Genomic DNA, 24,840 nt, shown 5'->3' with positions numbered 1-24,840 from the left:
TGTCCCCACCTCCCTGTATGAAAAACTAATCAGGGCACCTTGCCATGGGATGGTAAATAATCACCAAGGAGCTGCAGTCAGGCAGAGAACTGAGGAGGGAAATGGTAAAAGCAAGAGCCAGGCTATTTAGGAAGAGAATCAAGAAGCACTCCTTGTTGGGGCGACATGGTGGCACAGTGGTTAGCACTGCTGCCTCACAGTGCCAGGGACCCAGGTTCGATTCCCGGCATGGGCAACTGTTTGTGTGGAATTTGCACGTTCTCCCCGTGTCTGCGTGGGTTTCCTCCGGGTACTCCGGTTTCTTCCCACAGTCTGAAAGACGCGCTGGTTAGGTGTATTGGCTAAATCCTCCCTCAGTGTACCCGAACAGGCGCCGGAGTGTAGTGACTAGGGGATTTTGACAGTAACGTCATTGCAGTGTCAATGTAAGCCTACTTATGACACTAATAAATAATCTTTAAACTTTCACACAAAGGACAGCAGAATCAGCAAGAACTTCCTCCTCAGAGGTTGTGGGTACAGGCGATCAGCTGGAGCTTCCGAGACTCGGGTGAATGGATTTTTGTTAGTGATGGGTGTCAAGGGAAAGGGAGCAATGAGAGGTGAATGAGACTTGTGTACAGATCAGCCATGATCTATTGTACATCTGAACAAAAACCGAGAGGTGGTTTTCGCTGGTCGGGGAATCTAACTGTCTCTGGATAAGGGGGTCAGCCATTGGGGACTGAGATGAGGAGAACGTTCTTCACTCAGAGGGTTGTAAATCTTTGGAATTCTCGACCAGAGGGTTGTGGATGATCCATCTTTAATACATTTAACGCTGGGATGCATTTGTGGCCTCTCAGGGAATCCACGAATATAGGGAGCGGGCAGAAAAGTATATAGTTCATAGAATCCCTACAGTGCAGAAGGAGGCCATTCGGCCCATTGAGTCTGCACTGACTACAATCCCACCCAGGCCCTATCCCCGTAACCCCACATATTTACCCTGCTAATCCCCTGACACTAGGGTCAATTTAGCATGGCCAATCAACCTAACCCGCACATCTTTGGACCCCAAGATCAGCCATGATTGTATTGAATGGCAGAGCAGGTTTGACGAGCTATACGGTCTATTCCAGTTCCTATTTATTGTGTTGTAGTGAATGGGTTTGAGGCACTGAGTGATTGAACTCCCCCTGTTCCTAACGTCACGGTCATTACTCCTTGAGCATAGACCTCACCACATTACATAGACAGAAACTTGACCTCTCTGACAATCATTTGACAAAAATAGATAAAAAGGTGGGGGAGAAGAAGATCAGGATTTAGAGCAATTAACAGGGTAAATACATGGGGTTACGGGGATAGGGCCTGGGTGGGATTGTTGTCGGCACAGGCTCAATGGGCCGAATGGCCTCCCTCTGCGCTGTAGGGATTCTATGAATCTATGTGGGCGGCACGGTAGCACAGTGGTTAGCACTGCTGCTTCACAGCTCCAGGGACCTGGGTTCGATTCCTGGCTTGGGTCACTGTCTGTGTGGAGTTTGCACATTCTCCTCGTGTCTGCGTGGGTTTCCTCCGGGTGCTCCGGTTTCCTCCCACAGTCCAAAGATGTGCGGGTTAGGTTGATTGGCCGTGCTAAAATTGCCCCTTAGTGTCCTGGGATGCGTCGATTAGAGGGATTAGCGGGTAAAATGTGGAGGGATGTGGGGGTAAGGCCTGGGTGGGATTGTGGTCGGTGCAGACTCGATGGGCCGAATGGTCTCTTTCTGTACTGTAGGGTTTCTATGATTTCTTCTATGATTTCCTCTTCCAGCAACTGCCCAACTTCACAAATCACAGAACCCTCAGCAGCAGGGGACCCGGGTCACACATCCGTTAACACCCACTTAACAGTGGAGAGAGTTGGAAAATCCCCACATCAATTCAGAAACTGCTGATCTTAATGGCAGCTAAATGCCTATTACCGGAAACATTGCTTTCTCTCAGGAACTTGTTCCCTTTTTAAAGGACTCCAGTCACTCCAGACTCGGCCCTAACTCTCAGCTGTTTGGTTTAGAATTACCAGTCCTTTTCAAACAAAGAAACGTCTCCCAGCAGTGACACGGAATGTTTGCTGAAGATTTTATTGCTATGGCCCACAGTCCAACCATAATATAACTTCTCGGTTCAAGTTTATTCATTTCTCCTTTGCATCGATCTTTCTACAAAGTAAATACTCCTATTGATTGTCATGTCAAGGCTAATCTGTCTGAGCAAGGAGGCTGTGGGTTCAAGTCCCACCCTAAAGCACAATGCTTAGGCTGAATCTCCCAGTGACGCACTGAGGGAGTGCTGCACAGTCAGGAGCGCTGTTCCTGTGTGAGACACTAACCTGCCCTCTCAGGTGGGTGTTAAAAAGCCAATGGCATTTTGCGAATTCTGCCTGTCATTATTACATTGCCGTGTGTGGGAGCTTTCTGTGCACAAATTAGTGACTGAATTTCTTGCCTTGCAAGAAGTGACTGCACTTCAAAAGCACCTGATTTTCTATAAAGCATTTTGGAACATCCTGAGGCACTCAGGAATATCAGTTCTTCCAGTTCTTTGTGATAATGGGGAGGTGATGGCCTAGTGGTATCATCGCTAGGCTATTAATGTAGAAATGTTCTAGGGACCTGGGTTCAAATCCCGCCACAGCAAATGGTAGAATTTGAATTCAATTTTTAAAAAATCTGGAATTAAGAATCTACTGATGACTATGAAATGATTGTCGGAAAAACCCGTCTGGTTCACTAATATCCTTTAGGGAAGGAAATCTGCCATCCTTACCCGATCTGGCCTACATGTGACTCCAGAGCCACAGCAAAGTGGTTGACTTTCATCTTCCCTCCAAGGGCAATTAGGGATGGGCAATAAATGCTGGCCAGCCAGCGATGCCCATGTCCCACGAATGAATTTTTAAAAAATCACATTGCATTTATGGCAATTAATTTTTATAATCACTCCAAATCTTCACCTTGCCTTTCAAATTTGTCCCCCTAATCATCTTTTTTAAAATTCATTTGTGAGACATGGGTGTCACTAGCTGGGCCAATGTTTATTGCCCATTCCTAATTACCCAATACTGAGTGGCTTGCTCGGCCATTTCAGAGGCAGTTGAGAGTCAACTGCTTTGCTGTGGCTCTGGAGTCACATGTAGGCCAGACCCAGTAAGATTTCCTTCCCTAAAGGATGTTGATCCACCAGAAGTGACTCTTCAATTATAGGCAATAAAATAAAACAAAACTTACTCCAACTTATAAATCAAAGAAAAAGGTTCAATAAAGAAACTCCATTACTTCAACACCTGAGGCCTCACCTGGGCCATTCCAAGCTCCCACAAACCCCAGCAGCTTCTTATTTAAACTAAGTCAACTGACCACTGACCATCATTTTGTCATTGGTTACGTTATTTACTGGGTCAGCTGACCCTTACAGCATGTTACCATTGGTCACTACAACAGATCTGTGGTGAACCATCGTTGGTTCCCACTGTGGGATTGTTCTAATGTTGTTGTTGGGTTGTTCTAATGTTGTTGTTGGGCTAGGGTGTTCACACTGTGGGATTGTTCTAATGTTGTTGTTGGGCTAGGGTGTTCACACTGTGGGATTGTTCTAATGTTGTTGTTGGGCTAGGGTGGGATTGATACACCTGTGGTTGTTACTGTTGTGGCACATCCCAGTCGGGCTCCGCCTCCTGGGAGAGGTATAAGACCCCCTGCTCGGGCGGGACCTCTTCAGTCTGGGATAGTGTTAAAGTTCTGATAGTTCCATTGTTAGTTAATAAAAGCCTTCTTTTACCGAAGCTTTGTGCCTCGTGTCCAATTGATGCGCATCAAGATCCAATGTTATCATTGGTAACATTCTAAAAAAGGACCAGATGGGTTTTTCCGACAATCAACAATGGCCATCATTAGATTCATAATTCCAGATATTTTTATTGAATTCAAATTCCACCATCTGCCATGGCGGGATTCAAACCCAGGTCCCCCGAATATTAGCTGATTTTCTGGATTAATAGTCTAACAATAACACCACTAGGCCATTGCCTCCCCTTGGTTGGCTACAGTGTGATGCAGCATAGGAACATTTATGTGGGTTCAATCCCTGTTACCAGCTGTGGTAGTTGATGGATGCTGTCCTCTAGCCTCACAGAGTGATGCCGCACAAGTTATACATCACTAATTAGACCCATCCCTGGGACGAGGGGCTTACGTTGCGGAGAAAGGTTAGGCCTGTATCCATTGGAGTTTGGAAGTTTGAGGTGTGAGATGAGAGGTGAAACATATAAGATCAAGAGGGGACTCAACAGGGTGGAAGCTGAGAGAATGTTTCCACTTGTGGAGAAACTGAAACCAGGGGACACAGTTTAAGAGTAAGAGTTATGCCATTTAAGATGTAGATAAGTAGGAATTTCCCTCAGAGCATGGTTAGTGTTTGGAATTCTCTCCCCCAGAGAGCAGTGGGGGCTGCGGGTCACTGAATATATTCAAGGCCGAGTTAGACAGAGTTTTGGCAAGGGAATTAAGGGATTATAGAGTCATAGAGTCATAGAGGTTTACAGCATGGAAACAGGCCCTTCGGCCCAACTTGTCCATGCTGCCCTTTTTTTTTAAAACCCCTAAGCTAATCCCAATTGCTCGCATTTGGCCCATATTCCTCTATACCCATCTTACCCATGTAACTGTCTTAATGCTTTTTAAAGGATAAAATTGTACCCGCCTCTACTACTACCTCTAGCAGCTAGTTCCAGACACTCACCACCCTCTGTGTGAAAACATTGTCCCTCTGGACACTCTTATATCTCTCCCCTCTCACCTTAAACCTATGCCCTCTAGTTTTAGACTCCCCTACCTTTGGGAAAAGATATTGACTATCTAGCTGATCTGTGCCCCTCATTATTTTATAGATCTCTATAAGATCACCCCTCAGCCTTCTACGCTCCAGAGAAAAAAGTCCCAGTCTATCCAGCCTCTCCTTATAACTCAAACCATCAAGTCCCGGAAGCATCCTAGTAAATCTTTTCTGCACTCTTTCTAGTTTAATAATATCCTATCTATAATAGGGTGACCAGAACTGCACACAGTATTCCAAGTGTGGCCTTACCAATGTCTTGTACAACTGGCTTGCCCACAGAAGGCAAAGAGTGGTTATAGATGGGTCATATTCTGAATGGACGTCGGTCACCAGTGGAGTGCCCCAGGGATCTGTTCTGGGACCCTTACTCTTTGTGATTTTTATAAATGACCTGGATGAGGAAGTGGAGAGATGGGTTGGTAAGTTTGCTGATGACACAAAGGTTGGAGGTGTTGTGGATAGTGTGGAGGGATGTCAAAAGTTGCAGCGAGACATTGAAAGGATGCAAGGCTGGGCGGAGAAGTGGCAGATGGAGTTTAACCCAGATAAGTGTGAGGTGGTTCATTTTGGCAGGTCAAATAGGATGGCAGAATATAATATTAATGGTAGGACTCTTGGCAGTGTGGAAGATCAGAAGGATCTTGGGGTCCGAGTTCATAGGACGCTCAAAGCAGCTGTGCAGGTTGAAGCTGTGGTTAAGAAGGCGTATGGTGTACTGGTCTTCATCAATCGAGGAATTGAGTTTAGGAGTCGTGAGATAATGTTGCAGCTATATAGGACCCTGCTCAGACCCCACTTGGAGTACTGTGCTCAGTTCTGGTCGCCTCATTACAGGAAGGATGTGGAAGCCATAGAAAGGGTGCAGAGGAGATTTACAAGGATGTTGCGTGGGTTGGGGGGGCATGCCTTATGAGGATAGGTTGAGTGAGCTCGGCCTTTTCTCCTTGGAGAGACGAAGGATGAGGGGTGACCTGATAGAGGTGTATAAGATGTTGAGAGGTATTCATAGAATCATAGAAACCCTACAGTACAGAAAGAGGCCATTTGGCCCATCGAGTCTGCACTGACCACAATCCCACCCAGGCCCTACCCCCATATCCACCCCCTAATCCTTCTAACCTACACATCTCAGGACACTAAGGGGCAATTTTAGCATGGCCAATCAACTTAACCCGCACATCTTTGGACTGTGGGAGGAAACCAGAGTGCCCGGAGGAAACCCAAGCAGACACGAGGAGAATGTGCAAACTCCACACAGACAGTGACCCAGCCGGGAATCGAACCCAGGTCCCTGGAGCTGTGAAGCAGCAGTGCTAGCTACTGTGCTACCGTGCCGCCCGTTTGGTATTGATCGAGTGGACAGTCAGAGACTTTTTCCTAGGGCTGAAATGGTTACCACAAGAGGACACAGGTTTAAGGTGCTGGGGAGTAGGTACAGAGGAGCTGCCAGGGGTAAGTCTTTCACTCAGAGGGTGGTGGGTGCGTGGAATGGGCTGTCAGCAACGGTGGTGGAGGCGGATTCGATAGGGTCTTTTAAGAGACTTTTAGATAAGTACATGGAACTTAGTAAGATAGAGGGTTATAGGTAAGCCTAGTAATCGCTAAGGTAGGGACATGTTCGGCACAACTTTGTGGGCTGAAGGGCCTGTATTGTGCTGTAGTTTTTCTATGTTTCTAACTTCAACAAGACGTCCCAACTCCTGTATTCAATGTTCTGACTGATGAAACCAAGCATGCCGAATGCCTTCTCCACCACTCTGTCCACCTGTGACTCCACTTTCAAGGAGCTATGAACATGTACCCATAAATCTCTTCGTTCTGTAACTCTCCCCAACACCCTACCATTAACTGAGTAAGTCCTGCCCTGGTTCAATCTACCAAAATGCATCACCTCGCATTTATCTCAATTAAACTCCATCTGCCATTCATCAACCCACTGGCCCAATTGAGATATCTGAATCATCGATAGTCATGGGTGAGGTGCCTGAAGATTGGAGGGTGGCAAATGTTGTGCCTTTGTTTAAAAAGGGCTGCAAGGAAAAGCCTGGGCTACCATGTCGTATCAAAGCGCAGCACAGCACTGCGTGATGATGGCTTACCACCAGCCTCTAAAGTGATAACTAGGGAGGAGCAATAGGTGCTAACCTTGCCAATGAAGCCTACATCCCTGGGAGGGAGCGGGGGGGGAGGGAGGGAGGAATATCAGCAAAAAGAAAGTTTTGGCGTAAAAACAGTTAAACACACTCTCTCCCTCTCTCACATAGACACATGTACAGTTTGGTAGACAGGAAATAAAAGTAAACCACAAAACCATAGACAAACGTTCAGAGCACAACTCCACAGATTACGTGTGTTGGAGGAGGGATTTGACTCCGGTCAATTCCTTGGAAGAAGGTTTTAAAATAAAAGCAGTGCTAAAGTGGAACCTCCAGATAGCAAGAGGCTGAAGAATAATGTCCCAGTTTGACAGAGAGGCAGCGAACTCCACACTCTCTCAATGCAACCGACGTTTATCACTAGTTACTTGTTTTATTATTGTTACAGAAACTTAACCTGATAAAAGAAGAATAAAGGCGACCCTTTATTATTAATTATTAATTTAGCAGGACCGGATTTGAAAGAAGGAACTGGTCCCACGGTGAGAGTCTGAGTGAGTAGTTTTGAAATTTACTGTGGCCATTGACTAGTTCCCAAGGGACAAGTTATAAAATCGTCCCTGGGAGACTTTGGAAAATTACTTAAGTATGTTCCCATCAGAATTTTGCCAGATTGGGATGATTTGAGGGGGTGTTAGGGTCCTTAGAGTTATTGGCTCAGAGAGTGAATATAATCCATACTAAATCAAGAATTCAAGAGAGAGAGAGAGAGGGAGCGACCGGGACTGATTATTAATAAACCCTCCCCAATTTAGACTTAAACTGGGGTGTGATTCAGTAGGTTGTCAGTTGCCCCCTTTCTCTCTACCCCCCAGTCTCCATCAGTGAATGTGGGCCAGCTATTCGGCCATGGAAGAATAACTGAAATTATCTCCTGAGTCCCCAACTCCCACTGGAAGGAGGGGGAGTTGCATGAGTGAGGAGGGAGGAGTGAGATGGGTGAGTGAGGAGGGGAGGAGGGTGAGTGAGGAGGGGAGGAGGGTGAGTGAGGAGGGGAGGAGGGTGAGTGAGGAGGGGAGGAGGGTGAGTGAGGAGGGGAGGAGGGTGAGTGAGGAGGGGAGGAGGGTGAGTGAGGAGGGGAGGAGGGTGAGTGAGGAGGGGAGGAGGGTGAGTGAGGAGGGGAGGAGGGTGAGTGAGGAGGGGAGGAGGGTGAGTGAGGAGGGGAGGAGGGTGAGTGAGGAGGGAAGGAGGGTGAGTGAGGAGGGGAGGAGGGTGAGTGAGGAGGGGAGGAGGGTGAGTGAGGAGGGGAGGAGGGTGAGTGAGGAGGGGAGGAGGGTGAGTGTGGAGGGGAGGAGGGTGAGTGAGGAGGGGAGGAGGGTGAGTGTGGAGGGGAGGAGGGTGAGTGAGGAGGGGAGGAGGGTGAGTGAGGAGGGGAGGAGGGTGAGTGAGGAGGGGAGGAGGGTGAGTGTGGAGGGGAGGAGGGTGAGTGAGGAGGGGAGGAGGGTGAGTGAGGAGGGGAGGAGGGTGAGTGAGGAGGGGAGGAGGGTGAGTGAGGAGGGGAGGAGGGTGAGTGAGGAGGGGAGGAGGGTGAGTGTGGAGGGGAGGAGGGTGAGTGAGGAGGGGAGGAGGGTGAGTGAGGAGGGGAGGAGGGTGAGTGAGGAGGGGAGGAGGGTGAGTGAGGAGGGGAGGAGGGTGAGTGAGGAGGGGAGGAGGGTGAGTGAGGAGGGGAGGAGGGTGAGTGAGGAGGGGAGGAGGGTGAGTGAGGAGGGGAGGAGGGTGAGTGAGGAGGGGAGGAGGGTGAGTGAGGAGGGGAGGAGGGTGAGTGAGGAGGGGAGGAGGGTGAGTGTGGAGGGGAGGAGGGTGAGTGAGGAGGGGAGGAGGGTGAGTGAGGAGGGGAGGAGGGTGAGTGAGGAGGGGAGGAGGGTGAGTGAGGAGGGGAGGAGGGTGAGTGAGGAGGGGAGGAGGGTGAGTGAGGAGGGGAGGAGGGTGAGTGTGGAGGGGAGGAGGGTGAGTGAGGAGGGGAGGAGGGTGAGTGAGGAGGGGAGGAGGGTGAGTGAGGAGGGGAGGAGGGTGAGTGTGGAGGGGAGGAGGGTGAGTGAGGAGGGGAGGTGGTAGAGAGGTTATTTTAAACAGGGCAATGCTATAAACAACTTGTATCTCGATAGTACCTCCTCACTTGTCGGCAAGAAGAGATTATTTATTTATTTTTATTTAATCTTTAGTTAGCCGGGTAACACAATAATCTTGTTCACAATAACCTGCCCAGAGGCTAACAGAAATTACACAATATTTAAAAACAGAGTTAGGATGTTTCGGAATGAAGATGCGGGGTACAGGTTCAGCTGCTCACACTCTCTGCAGTTTTGGAGGTCAAGGGGCAATCTAATCGAGATGTTAAAGGTGATTAAAGCGATTGATAGGGTTAATAGAGAGAAACTCGTTCCTGTCTGTGTGGGCTGGAGGAGAGGAGTTTAAATTGAGAGTTAGACCACTGAGTGGTGATGGCAGCAAACACTCACACGCAGAGAGGAATACTGAGACTGGGGATCAGTTTCAAAGCTGAGATTGACAGGGTTTAGTTGGTTAAGGGTGTTTAGGGTTACGGGACACAAGCAGGTAGCTGGAGTTAAGATGTAGGTCAGCTGTGATCCAGTTGAATGGTAGAAGAAGCTTGAAGGGCTGAATGGCCTCCTCCTGTCCTCATGTTTCTAGTCCAAGGAATAGGGAGCAAGAAGTAGAGAGGAAAGAGATAGAGAAATTATAGGAGAGTGGGACTGGGTGAGGACCCACTCGCACACCCCCTCCTCACTCATGCTGTAGCTGTACAGAACCTTAGTTAGACCTCATTTAGAATATAGTGTTCAATTCTAGTCGCCACACTATCAGAAGGATGTGGAGGCTTTGGAGAGGGCACAGAAGAAGTTTACCAGGATGTTGCCTAGTCTGGAGGGTATTAGCTATGAGGAGAGGTTGGATAAACTCGGTTTGTTCTCACTGGAATGACGGAGGTTGAGGGGTGACCTGATAGAGGTTTCCAAGATGATGAGTGGCATGGGCAGAGTGGATTGTCAGATGCTCTTTCCGAGGTTAGTGATGTCAAGTACTTGGGGACATAGATTTAAGGTGCGTGGGGAAACGTTTAGAGATATGTGAGGCAAATATTTTATACAGAGGGTGCTGAATGTCTGGAAGGCGCTGCCCGGGGAGTTGGTGGGAGCATTTACAATAGCGGCATTTACATGAATAGGATGGGAATGGAAGGATACGGACTCCGTAAGTGCATACGGTTTTAATTTAGGCAGGCATCATGGTCGGCGCAGGCTTGGAAGGCCGAAGGGCCTGTTCCTGTGCTGTACTGTTCTTTGTTCTTTGAGTCTACTATTATTCCCATGATGTTATACATTGATCCTGCTTTTTGCTCCAGGTACCACTTTTATGGGGAAGGTTTTTTCTGAACTTTCATAATACATCAGGAAGACTGAACCTGGTCCGGCCTACATGTGATTCCAGACCCACAGTGATGTATTTAACTTGTAACTGCTCCTCTGAAACGGTCTAGCAAGCCACTCAGTTCAAGGGGCAATTAGGGATGAGCAATAAATGATGGCCTTGTTAGCAATGCCCCACATCCCATGAAAGAAGTTTTAAAACATAGGGAATACGCAGGCTTTTAAACAGCAAAATTCGGCACCAAACTAACATGTTCGCCCTCATTGCCAGATTTTTAAAAACAAAGGTTGGTGTCAAGTGCTATTTTAAGCAGGAGTCTCTGTAATAACTCCTCACTTACTGGCAAGAAGAGATCATCTATTTACTTAAATTTTATTAAACTTTATTTAGCCAGTGTTATGAAGCTTTAATTTAAACACCTTCCAAGCATTCCAGTTTAATGAGACAAGCAAGGACAGTAATTCAATTATTTTTTTATTTAACACTTCCAGCACCAACTCAAACATAAACAGTTGCAACTCATTAACTCTTTACTGAACTTTAACTCTAACTGAACATCAATTTTAACTAAATATCAACTAGGTCATTGAGGGTCTTTAAGACAAGTATAGGTAGGTTCTTGATCAATAAGGGGATCAGGGGTTAATGGGAAAGGGTAGGAGAATGGGGATGAGAAAAATATCAGCCATGATTGAATGGCGGAGCAGACTCGATGGACCAAGTGGCCTAATTCTGCTCCTATGTCTTACGGTCTTATGATTTTATTGTCTTAACTATTTAAATGAAAATAGATACTACCGAGTGTAGGAAAACCTTCGTTAAGAAATATCCTCGATGTAGAATCTATCTTCTTCTCTGAAGCATCCTTCAGGGTTCAAGTCTTCTTGCAATAGTTGATTTCTTCGATCTTATCACTGGTTCTTATCGCTGGCAAACAAAGGACTCACATGTCTTTTTATCTACAATTCTCCATTCGCTTCCGGAAGGTTCTCTGTCATCTAGCCAACTGTGTTACCAGAAATTGATCACATAGTTCGAACATCCAATGAAATTACTTGTGAATGACGCCATTACACTTAGTTCATTTGACATGACCCATACACAGCAGCCAAAAAGCCGAAACCCCATTGTCTCAGTTAATGTAAACAACTTCCTTTATCTGAGAAGCTTCAGGTCACAGCTCCCAAACCAGAGCAACTTTACGACCTGCATCTTGTTTTAATTCTATAAGTTGACCAAAATTCCCACCATGCTTAGCTCTCAGCCATTTTAAAGCCTCTAATGCCATTAGTGTTGATAAATCATTGTTGTAGCCGTTCTTTCTCCGTCCACACCAGATAAACCAATTGGGGATGTCAGATTTCCTTCCCTAATGGACATTAATGAACCAGATGGGTTTTTACAACAATCGATGATAATTTCATGGTCACCATTAATGAGACCAACTTTTTGCTTTTACCTTATGATCTTAAAGTGGGACAGCCGAACTGAGAGCCCTCCTGCATGACAGCATGTACAGAGGATAAGACAAGAAAGAGGGTGTCAGACACCAAAGGTGGGACTTTCTGGCTGTGCTCGCCTCAAGACCAGAAAGTCCCACCCGTGGTCAATGGACCCTTGCATGACCCTGACCTGCCCGGTTCCCATGATGGGAGGGATGGGAAAATTCCACCCCAAGAGTTTAATGCTACAGAAAGCTGAGAAGAATACAGAACCACAGGAGTGCGATGAAAAGGGAAATCAGGAAATGAAAGAGAGCAGATAGAAAAGTAACAGCAAATAAAATTTAAAAAAATCAAAAGTACATAATGAGCAAGACAATAACTAAGGAAAGCATCAGGGCTTATTAAGGCCCAACGAGGGAGCCTATGTCCCTGTCAGGCAAGGAGGAATTGGTAGGGCTAGGGAACCGTGGTGCACCAAAAAAGTTTCTTTGTTGGTTAAAAAGAAAAAGGAGGCTTATGTTCGGATGAGACGTGAGCACTCGGGTAGTGCACTAGAAAGGTTTAGATTGGCTAAGAGGGAGTTGAAGAGCGAGCTTAGAAGGGCTAAAAGGGGACATGAGAAGACTTTGGCGGATAGGGTTAAAGAGAATCCTAAGGCGTTCTATAGGTATGTCAAGAACAGAAGGTTGGTTAGGGCAAGTTTAGGGCCAGTTATAGATGGCAGAGGGAAGTTATGTGTGGAACCGGAGGAGATTGGTGAAGCATTGAACCAATATTTCTCTTCGGTGTTCACGCAAGGGGACATGAATATAGCTGAGGAGGACACTGGGTTGCAAGGGAGTAGAATAGACAGTATTACAGTTGATAAGGAGGATGTGCAGGATATTCTGGAGGGTCTGAAAATAGATAAATCCCCTGGTCCGGATGGGATTTATCCAAGGATTCTCTGGGAGGCAAGAGAAGTGATTGCAGCGCCTCTGGCTCTGATCTTCAGGTCGTCGTTGGCCTCTGGTATAGTACCAGAAGATTGGAGGTTAGCGAATGTTGTCCCATTGTTTAAGAAGGGGAACAGAGACTTCCCCGGGAATTATAGACCGGTGAGTCTCACTTCTGTTGTCGGCAAGATGTTGGAAAAAATTATAAGGGATAGGATTTATAGTTATTTGGAGAGTAATGAATTGATAGGTGATAGTCAGCATGGTTTTGTGGCAGGTAGGTCGTGCCTTACTAACCTTATTGAGTTTTTTGAGAAAGTGACCAAGGAGGTGGATGGGGGCAAGGCAGTGGACGTGGTATATATGGATTTTAGTAAGGCGTTTGATAAGGTTCACCATGGTAGGCTTCTGCAGAAAATGCAGATGTATGGGATTGGGGGTGATCTAGGAAATTGGATCAGGAATTGGCTAGCGGATAGGAAACAGAGGGTGGTGGTTGATAGTAAATATTCATCATGGAGTGCGGTTACAAGTGGTGTACCTCAGGGATCTGTTTTGGGGCCACTGCTGTTTGTAATATTTATTAATGATCTGGATGAGGGTATAGTTGGGTGGATTAGCAAATTTGCTGATGACACCAAAGTCGGTGGTGTGGTAGACAGTGAGGAAGGGTGTCGTAGTCTGCAGGAAGACTTAGACAGGTTGCAAAGTTGGGCCGAGAGGTGGCGGATGGAGTTTAATGCGGAGAAGTGTGAGGTAATTCACTTTGGTAGGAATAACAGTTGTGTTGAGTATAGGGCTAACGGGAGGACTTTGAATAATGTGGAGGAGCAGAGGGATCTAGGTGTATGTGTGCATAGATCCCTGAAAGTTGGGAATCAAGTAGATAAGGTTGTTAAGAAGGCATATGGTGTCTTGGCGTTTATTGGTAGGGGGATCGAATTTAGGAGTCGTAGCGTTATGTTGCAACTGTACACAACTCTGGTGCGGCCGCACTTGGAGTACTGTGTGCAGTTCTGGTCCCCACATTACAGGAAGGATGTGGAGGCTTTGGAGAGGGTGCAGAGGAGGTTTACCAGGATGTTGCCTGGTATGGAGGGGAGATCCTATGAGGAGAGGCTGAGGGATTTGGGATTGTTTTCGCTGGAAAGGCGGCGGCTAAGAGGGGATCTTATTGAAACATATAAGATGATTAGAGGTTTAGATAGGGTGGATAGTGATAGCCTTTTTCCTCTGATGGAGAAATCCAGCACGAGGGGGCATGGCTTTAAATTGAGGGGGGGTAGTTATAGAACCGATGTCAGGGGTAGGTTCTTTACCCAGAGGGTGGTGAGGGATTGGAATGCCCTGCCAGCATCAGTAGTAAATGCGCCTAGTTTGGGGGCGTTTAAGAGATCCGTAGATAGGTTCATGGACGAAAAGAAATTGGTTTAGGTTGGAGGGTCACAGTTTTTTTTTTAACTGGTCGGTGCAACATCGTGGGCCGAAGGGCCTGTTCTGCGCTGTAATGTTCTATGTTCTATGTTCTATGTGTGGAGACAGAGAATGGGAGTACGGCTTTTAGTGAATTTTTTGAGGCTATCTTCACAATAGAGTTTATTGATAACACTGTACTTAAGGTGGAAGAGGTTGAACTATTGGACATTGTAAGAAAGAAAAGCATGAAAGGGTTTGACATCTTTGAAAGCAGGTAAGCCACCAGGCCCAGATGTAATATATACCCTCAGGTATACTGCGGATGCTGGAATCTGAAACAAAAACAGAAAAACTGGAGAAACTCACCAGGTCAGACAGCATCTGTGGAGAGAGAATAAAGCCAACGTTTCGAGTCCGGATGATTCTTTGTCAAAGGTTGATGGATGAAATATATTCGTGGTTGTTTAAAAAGTAAGAGAGGAAATTGCGAAGGCGCTGACCACCATATTGCAATCCTCTCTGACTACAGTAATCTGGTGAGTGGGAGTTCTGTTCACAAACAGGGTATATAAAGACACAAACTCAATTTACAAAATAATGGATGGAATGCACTCCTCGTCACAATGGATGTCTCGGCACTCTACACCAGCATCCCCCATGACGATGGCATTGCTGCAACTGCCTCAGTACTCAATGCCGACAACTGCCAATCTCCAGATGCAATTTTACAACTCATCCACTTCATCCTGGACCACAATGTCTTCACCTTCAACAACCAGTTCTTCATCCAGACAGATGGAACAGCCATGGAGACCAAATCCGCACCTCAATATGCCAACATCTTCATGCACAGGTTCGAACAAGACCTCTTCAATGCACAGGACCTTCAACCGATGCGATACACTAGATACATCGATGACATTTTCTTCCTTTGGACTCATGGTGAACAATCACTGAAACAACTACATGATGACATCAACAAGTTCCATCCCACCATCAGACTCACCATAGACTACTCTCCGGAATCAGTTGCATTCTTGGACACACCCATCTCCATCAAGGACGGTCACCTCAGCACTTCACTGTATCGCAAGCCCACGGATAACCTCACGATGCTCCACTTCTCCAGCTTCCACCCTAAACACGTCAAAGAAGCCATCCCCTACGGACAAGCCCTCCGTATACACAGGATCTGCTCGATGAGGAGGATTGCAACAGACACCTCCAGACGCTGAAAGACGCCCTCATAAGAACAGGATATGGCGCTTGATTCATTGATCGAGAGTTCCGCAGCGCCATAGCGAAAAACCGCACCGACCTCCTCAGAAGACAAACACGGGACACGGCGGACAGAGTATCCTTCGTCGTCCAGTACTTCCCCAGAGCGGAGAAGCTACGACATCCTCTCCGGAGCCTTCAACATGTCATTGATGATGAACATGAACATCTTGCCAAGGCGACCCCCACACCCCCACTTCTTGCCTTCAAACAACCGCATAACCTCCACAGCAAACTACGCAGCTTTCAGGAGAACAGTGACCAGGACACCACACAACCCTGTCAGAGCAACCTTTGCAAGACGTGCCGGATCATCGACACGGATGCCATCATCTCACGTGAGAACACCATCCACCAGGTACACGGTACATACACTTGCAACTCGGCCTGATACGCTGCAGGAAAGGATGTCCCGAGGCATGGTACATTGGGGAGACCATGCAGACGCTACGACAACGGATGAATGAACACCGCTCAACAATCACCAGGCAAGAGTGTTCTCTTCCTGTCGGGGAGCACTTCAGTGGTCACGGGCATTCGGCCTCTGATCTTCGGGTAAGCGTTCTCCAAGGCGGCCTTCACGACACACGACAACGCAGAGTCGCTGAGCAGAAGCTGATAGCCAAGTTCCACACACATGAGGACGACTTCAACTGGGATCTTGGGTTCATGTCACACTATTTGTAACCCCCACGACTTGCCTGGGCTTGCAAAATGTCACTAACTGTTCTGGTTGGAGACAATACACATCTCTTTAACCTGTGCTTAACCCTCTCTCCACTCACATTGTCTATACCTTTAAGACTTGATTACCTGTAAAGACTCGCATTCCAACTATTATTTTGTAAATTGAGTTCGTGTCTGTATATGCCCTGTTTGTGAACACGACTCCCACTCACCTGATGTAGGGGCAGCGCTCCAAAAGCTTGTGGCTTGTGCTACCAAATAAACCTGTTGGACTTTAACCTGGTGTTGTGAGACTTCTTACTGTGCCCACCCCAGTCCAACGCCAACATCTCCACATTACAGTAATCTGGGCAGCTTTCTTAACTTTCACAGAATCATAGAATCCCTACAGTGCAGAAGGAGGCCCATTGAATCCACACCGACCACAATCCCGCCCATGCCCTATCCCCATAACGTTGCATATTTACCTTGCTAATGCCCCTGACACTAAAAGGCAATTTAGCATTGCCAATCCACCCAACCAATACATCTTTGGAGTCTTGGAGGAAACCGGAGCACCTGGAGGAAACCCACACAGACACAGGAAGAATGTGCAAACTCCACGCAGACAGTCACCCGAGACTGGAATTGAACCCAGGTCCCTGGCTCTGTGAGGCAGAAGTGCTAACCACTTAATTTGGGCAGTTCATTGGAATCAAGTATAACATTTTATTTAGAAAAGCATAGATTAATCAAAATTCAACATGGATTTGTTACGGGAAGGTAACAAAATAAATTGAATTTTTTAAGGCGTTAACACATGGGGTTGTAAAGAGGGTGGTGCAGAGAATGAGATCTACATGCATTTTAGCATGGCTAAGGCAAGGTCCCACATAGAATCATAGAACACCTACAGTGCAGAACGTGGCCATTCAGCCCATCAGGTCTGCATTGAGTCTTCGACAGAGCATCTCACCCAGACCCTACTCCCGTAACACCATGTAGTTAGCCCACTAATCCCCCTAACCTACATATTTTTGGACACTAAGGGGCAACTTAGCATGACCAATCCATCTCACCAGCATGTCTTTCGGACTGTGGGAGGAAACTGGAGCACCCGGAGAAAACCCACGCAGACACGGGAAGAGCGTGCAAACTCCACACAGTCACCCAAGGCTGGAATCGAACCCGGGTCCCTGGCACTGTGAGGCAGCAGTGCTAACCACTGAGACACCATGCCACCTATGCCCATGGCACATTGATCAAAAATGTAAAAGGCCTTGAGATCCAAAGGTGAGGGGGAAATTGAATCCAAATTAGCTTAGAGGCAGGAAGCCAAGGGCAAAGGTTGACATTAGCTATTGTGGCTGGAAAGCTGTTATCACTTTCACAGGGCTCAATGCTCAGACCCTTGCTTTTTGTCAATTATAATAATGGTGTAGGCTGTGAGGTTGGGGGCATGATGGCAAAGGTCGCAGATGATAGAACAACTGGCCATGCTGTTGACAGTGAGGAGGAATGTTGTCCAATGCACAAAGATAGAAACGTTCTGGTCAATTAGGCAGAAAGTGGAAGATGGAATTCAATCTGGAGAAGTTTGAGATCATGCATTTTGGAAGGTGCTTCAAGGAAAAGGCATTCGCAATAAACGGGAGGATACTGAATAGTGCGGAAAAACTGTGAGATCTTAGAGTGAATGATCAGAAACCAGTAAAGGTTTCTTCAGTAAAGAGGCTTCCTGCCTCTAAGCTAATTTGGATTCAATTTCCCCCTCACCCTTGGATCTCAAGGTCATTTACATTTTTGATCAGTGTGCCATGGGCACAGGCAGCACGGTGGCACAATGGTTAGCACTGCTGCCTCACAGCGCCAGGGACCCGGGTTCCGGCCTTGGGTGACTGTGTGGAGTCTGCACATTCTCCCCATGTCTGCGTGGGTTTCCTCCAGGTGCTTCGGGTTCCTCCCACAGTCTGAAAGATGTGGTGGTTAGGTGGATTGGTCAGGCTAAATTGCCCCTTAGTGTCCAAAAATATGTAGGTTAGGGGGATTAGTGGGTACAGTAAAGGAAACCATGAATGTAGCCCAATCCATCATGCAAACCAGCCTCCCATCCATTGACTCTGTCTACACTTTTTGCTGCCTCAGCAAAGCAGCCAGCATAATTAAGGACCCCACGCACCCCGGACATTCTCTCTTCCACCTTCTTCCGTCGGGAAACAGATACAAAAGTCTGAGGTCACGTACCAACCGACTCAAGAACAGCTTCTTCCCTGCTGCTATCAGACTTTTGAATGGACCTACCTTAAGTTGATCTTTCTCTACACCCTAGCTATGACTGTAACACTGCATTCTGCACTCTCTCGTTTCCTTCTCTATGAATGGTATGCTTTGTCTGTATAGCGCGCAAGAAACAATAATTTTCACTGTATGTTAATACATGTGACAATAATAAATCAAATCAAATCAGGTATCAGGACAGGTCAATAAAGTGGTTAAGGAGGCACATGGCATTTAATTTATAGAATATAATCAGGGAGATGGTGGGGCAATGGAAAATGCCACTGGGCTAGTAATCTCGACGTCTCAGGCTAATGATCTGGGGACATGGGTTCAAATCTCCATCATGGCTCCATCTGGAATATAAAACTAGTCTCAGTAATGGTGACCATGGAACTATCATTAATTGTTGTAAAAACCCATCTGGGTCACTAATGTCCTTTAGGGAAGGAAATCTGCTGTCCTTACCCGGTCTGGCTTACATGTGACTCCAGACCCACAGCAACGTGGTTGACTCTCAACTGCCCTCTGAAATGGTCTAGTGAGCTACTTGGCTCAAGGGCAATCAGGACTGGGCAATATCTGCCAGGGACACTCACATCCCATGAAAAGAATGAAAAGAAGTAATGCTTGAACTGTGACCAATGCTAGTGAAACCACAGCTTGAGTACTGCATCCACATTACAGCAATGATGCGATTGTGCTATGAGGATGCAAAAAGAGTTACGAACTTGTCAGGACTGGGAAATTTTAACAATTAAGGCTGAGGTTGTTTTTCTGAGAACAGAGGAAACTAACCGGTGACTTAATTGAGGTGTATAAAATTATGAGCAACTTAATAGGGACAATCTATTTCCCATTACAGAGTAGAGATTTAAGATGATACTTAAGACAGACTGAGTGGAGTGGGACTATACTCATTAGAATTTAGAAGAATGAGGGGGGGCCTTATAGAAACATTTAAAATTATGAAAGGAATAGATAAGATAGAAGCAGGGAGGTTATTTCCACTGGCGGGTGAAACTAGAACTAGGGGCATGGCCTCAAAATAAAGGGAAGCAGATTTAAGACTGAGTTGAAGAGGAACTTTTTCATCCAAAGTGTTGTGAATCTGTGGAATTCACTGCCCAGTGAAGAAGTTGAGGCTACCTTGTTGAATGTTTTAAGGCAAGGATAGATAAATTTTTGATCAGTGAAGGAATTAAAGGTTATGGTGAGCGGGCGGGCGAGCTGAGTCCATGAAAAGATCAGCCATGATCTTATTGAATGGCAGAGCAGGCTCGAGGGACCACATGGCCAACTCCTGCTCCTAGTTCTTATGTTCTTATATCCCCATTGCCCCTATATCCCCATTGCCCCCATATCCCTATTACCCCATTGATATCCTCTTTCCCCCATTGCTCCATTATCTGCATATCCCTAATGCCCCTCCTACTTCCCCATTGTCCCACCTATGCTTACACATCATGCCTCTTTAATTGTCCACAATCTCCCCCACACCCCTCGTTACAATCTCCCCCACACCCCTCGTTACAATCTCCCCCACACCCCTCGTTACAATCTCCCCCACACCCCTCGTTACAATCTCCCCCACACCCCTCGTTACAATCTCCCCCACACCCCTCGTTACAATCTCCCCCACACCCCTCGTTACTATCTCCCCCACACCCCTCGTTACAATCTCCCACACGCCCCTCGTTACAATCTCCCCCACGCCCCTCGTTACAATCTCCCCCACACCCTTCGTTACAATCTCCCCCACACCCCTCGTTACAATCTCCCCCACACCCCTCGTTACAATCTCCCCCACGCCCCTCGTTACAATCTCCCCCACACCCCTCGTTACAATCTCCCCCACGCCCCTCGTTACAATCTCCCCCACGTCCCTCATTACAATCTCCCCCACACCCCTCGTTACAATCTCCCCCACACCCCTCGTTACAATCTCCCCCACACCCCTCGTTACAATCTCCCCCACGCCCCTCGTTACAATCTCCCCCACACCCCTCGTTACAATCTCCCCCACACCCCTCGTTACAATCTCCCCCACACCCCTCGTTACAATCTCCCCACACACCCCAAGACCACATCTCTCCACCTCACCCCGAATTACTAGCTTTAATGAGTAAAATCCTGTTTCCAGTATTAATTTTGGAACAGGACATTCGGCACGATAGCACAGTGGTTATCACTGCTGTTTCACAGGGACCCGGGTTCGGTTCCCGGCTTGGGTCACTGTCTGTGTGGAGCTTGCATGTTCTCCCCGTGTCTGCGTGGGTTTCCTCCGGGTGCTCCGGTTTCCTCCCACATTCTGAAAGATGTGCTGGTTAGGGTGCATTGACCCGAACAGGCGCCGGACTGTGGCGACTCGGGGAATCTCACAGTAACTTCATTGCAGTGTAAGCCTTACTCGTGACTAATAAATAAACTTTACTTTACTTTTACTTTTGAATTACAAAAATAAACATGAAAAGCAAACATTTTGGATCTGGTCCCACACCTTGTGTGTCCTGTTGCAAAGCACAATCCATCCTGTTCCCCACCCCTCTGTGTGCAGAAGAGAATAGCATCCCAGTCCTCCCTTATGGCCCACACACCACCTTCCAGAGTTCCCTGTCATCCTTCACTACCCCCTCTTCGTTCAAAATAGTGCAATCCTTCATGTCCATCCTGGAGGTCCTTGATTGAATGCCTGACCTGAGGGCCTGCACCGCTGACAGTGCAGCATTCCCTCAGTTCCGCAGTGGAGAATCAGCCTAAATGTTTGTTCTCAGGCTTCTTGAGTGGGACTTGGAGCCGGGATCTTCTGAAACAGCTCCTTGTAACATACCCACTCACAGAACAAGTACAGTACCCCTGCTTTTAGTTTCTATGGTTCCATCTGACGAGTATGAACTGAGACAAAGTGGGGTCATCATCAAAAGGCAAGTAGCTGATACAATTCCTTACTGGTTCATAAGCTCATTCTTGTTTTCAAGAAAGAGGAAGAGTGAATATAAATCAGACGTCTGGTCATTACCTTCCTGAAAGAATCTATTCCTTTAGCTTTCAGTTTTTGCAACTTTTAGAGTGTTACAGGAAAGTCAGATGATTTATTGATCCATCCTGACAGGGCATGGTATCTAAGGTGTGAGTGTAGAGAGTATCAGGCTGGTGAAAGAGTTTTCCCTGCTTACCCAGAGAAGGACAACATGATATCAAAAATAAATTGAGGGCAAGTTATTTCTCAGGAGGTACACAGTTAGTGTTTGAAGTTTATTTATTCGCCACAACTAGGCTGACATTAACACTGCAATGAAGTGAAATGAAAATCCCCTGGTCGCCACACTCCGGCGCCAGTTTGGGTACACTGAGGGAGAATTTAGCATGGCCAATGCACCTAACCAGCACGTCTTTCGGATCCACACAGACACGGGGAGAATGTGTGGACTCCACATGGTCACCCAAGCTGGGAATCGAACCCCGGTCCTTGGCGCTGTGAGGCAGCAGTGCTAACCACTGTGCCACCGTGCCGCCCCAAAGTGAGACAGGTTCATTAGATTCATGATCCATGAGCAATGTTAGATGTTCCTCAGCTCCATTAGCCAATGGCTGAAGAAAGCAACTTATAAAGCCCTAAACAGATAGAGCAGAGAAGGAGGCTATTCAGCCCATCTTTCCTGCACCAGCTCCTTGGGAGATTGGACCCAGTGCCCTGATGTTTTCCATACCCCTGCATCCTTTTGCCTTTTCAAGTGTATGTCTAACTCCCATTCTCACTAAAGTGTAGACCACACAACTCTGCTTTATTTCCTGCAGGTTCTTCCATTTACTTAAACTATCTGTGTCCCTCTGTACCTTCACTATCCCATCTGCACTGTGCCTGCGAACATAACATTGACTGCTGGCTTAGAGACCAAACTGTCTATTCCTTCACCTGAGTGAGTCATTGGTAAAGTGGTGAAAGGTAGAGATGCTGCCGATAGTCACATCCCACCAATTTGTTCCATTGTGTGGAGGCTTAACAATATCTTCCAAAGTCCAAATTGATAGAGAAACCTAGGAATTGGAGGAAGTCATGTAGTTCCTTCGAGTGTATTGCCCTATTCAGTCAGATCATGGCTTATCTGTGAGCTAACTGCAAACCTTACCCTCATTTCCTTTTGTTTGTTTTCTTTCAAACGACATGGGCATCGCTGGCAAGGCCAGCATTTGTTACCCATCCCTAATTGTCCTTGAACTGAGTGGCTTGCTAGATAAAGAACAAAGATCAAAGAACAGTACAGCACAGGAACAGGCCCTTCGGCCCTCCAAGCCTGCGCCGATTACGTTGTCCTATCAAGACTAACCGACTGTATCCCTCTATTCCCCGCCTTACAGCGCCAGGGACCCGGGTTCGATTCCTGGCTTGGGTGACCATGTGGAGTCTACACATTCTCCCCGTGTCTGTGTGGATCTGAAAGACGTGATGGTTAGGTGCATTGGCCATGCTAAAATCTCCCTCAGTGCACCCGTCTATCCAGATAAGTCTTAAATGTGGCGAATGTGTCTGCCACAACCACCTCACTTGTCAGTGTATTCGAAGCCCCCACCACCTTCTGTGTAAAAAAAACTTCCCCCGCACACTAACACTGCACTGAACCTTTCCCCCCCGCTTACCTTGAACTTGTGCCCCTTGTAACTGTCATGCCTTTTCAGAGGGCAGTTAAGAGTCAGCCACAATGCTGTGGGTCTGGAGTCACATGTAGGCCAGACTGGGTAAGAATGGCAGATTTCCCTTTCCGCAAGTCCATTATTGTTTCCTTGGGTTTTTACGACAATGGCTGATAGTTTCATGGTCACCATTGCTGAGACTAGCTTTCAATTCCAGATTTATCATGTTGATTGTGGGGATTCAGCAATGGTGATGCCATTGAGTGTCAAGGGCAGTGGCTAGTTTCTCTCTTGTTGGAGATGGTCATTGCCTGGGCACTTGCATGGCATGAATGAATTACTTGCCGCTTATTTGCCCAGGCCTAAATGTTGTTCACGTCTTGGTACAACTGAGTGTCTCACTCGGCCATTTCAGAGGGCATTTAAGAGTCAACCACATTGCTGTGGCTCTGCAGTCACATGTAGGCCAGACCGGGTAAGGACGGCAGATTCCCTTCCCTAAGGGACATTAGTGAACCAGACGGGTTTTTAACATTGATCAATAATGGTTTTGTTGTCACTATTAGACCAGCCTTTTAATTCCAGATTTATTGAATTCAAATTCAGATTTGAACCCATGACCCCAGAACATCCTTCAAGTGGCATTAACATTATACTACCCTTCAGGTCTATAGTTCACTGAAAAAAACTATTAAATTAACAAGTGATTTGGCATCAATTGTCATTTGTGGAAATGAAATCCAAACTTTGCCACCCTTTGTTGAAAAAATGTTTCCAAATATCACTCCTGGCTTTAATCTTTAAGTTAGAGTTTATTTATTCATGTCACAAGTCGGCTTACATTAACACTGCAATAAATTTACTGTGAAAATCCCCTAGTCGCCACACTCTGGTGCCTGTTTGGGTACACTGAGGGAGAATTTAGCATGGCTAATGCACCTAACCAGCACGTCTTTTGGACTGTGGGTGGAAACCGGAGCACCCGGAGGAAACCCACGCAGACACGGGGAAAACGTGCAAATTCCACACAGGCAGCGACCCAAGCCAGGAATCGAACCCGGGTCCCTGGCGCTGTGAGGCAGTCAGACATGATTAATGATACTGCTGTAATTGGCTCTATATATTGTATCATTTGATAGCGGGACAAGAATACAGAGGAATTTAATGCCCCAACTTTGCCATTTGAATGCACCTTGTGTCTTAATATGATTGGGAATCTGTCCACTTATTTCCATTGCTTCAGTTTTATCAACACTAACATTGTAACTCGAGTAATAGCCAAACTTTAGGTTATGTCTCAAAGTCCTAAACTCCCCCAACAAGTGGAAATAGTTACTACCCATCATCATTAGACACTCCTTTATCCATCATAAACTGATTTATTGGAATGTTCTCAGATTTCCCAAATCACTGCCAAAGGTTAGCGAAGCTGATCTAAACTTTAAACCAGTGACGGTTGTAGAGAGTGTAAGGGAGAAGTTCAGCTGAAATATATTGCTAAAGTTGGAATGTTGCGATGTCGACCTGCTTCTCCTAGAGATGGTGAAGGTCACAGAGATAAGGGCAGAATTCTCCCCAAAAAATTCTATGTGTCGAATACACATGAAAACTGGAGGAATTCATGCTGGTTTTTTCAGTGGGAGTTCAGAGAAGAATCTCATTAACCATGTCTGACTGCCTCACAGCGCCAGGGACCCGGGTTCGATTCCTGGCTTGGGTCACTGCCTGTGTGGAATTTGCACGTTCTCCCCGTGTCTGCGTGGGTTTCCTCCGGGTGCTCCGGTT

At 46.8% G+C, this 24,840-nt stretch overlaps 1 protein-coding gene across 4 annotated transcripts in view; it reads left to right on the top strand.

The window, feature by feature from the left end:
* p2ry6 (pyrimidinergic receptor P2Y6) overlaps positions 1 to 24,840 on the top strand; it is a 54,024-nt gene that overhangs the window by 7,167 nt on the left and 22,017 nt on the right. Inside the window, exon 2 of one of the 4 annotated variants that reach the window (XM_078222593.1) lies at positions 7,464 to 7,498. The gene's annotated coding sequence lies outside the window, so the exon portion shown is untranslated. Of the gene's footprint in view, positions 1 to 7,404; positions 7,511 to 24,840 lie in introns of all 4 variants that reach the window. The other 3 variants (XM_078222592.1, XM_078222590.1, XM_078222591.1) reach the window with 3 other exon arrangements.

The sequence above is a fragment of the Mustelus asterias genome, chromosome 10 (assembly GCF_964213995.1).
Source record: "Mustelus asterias chromosome 10, sMusAst1.hap1.1, whole genome shotgun sequence".
In the NCBI taxonomy this organism is placed as follows: Eukaryota; Metazoa; Chordata; class Chondrichthyes; order Carcharhiniformes; family Triakidae; genus Mustelus; species Mustelus asterias.
Note: the sequence above shows the minus strand (reverse complement) of the source record. Positions and strands in the feature narration are given on the sequence as shown.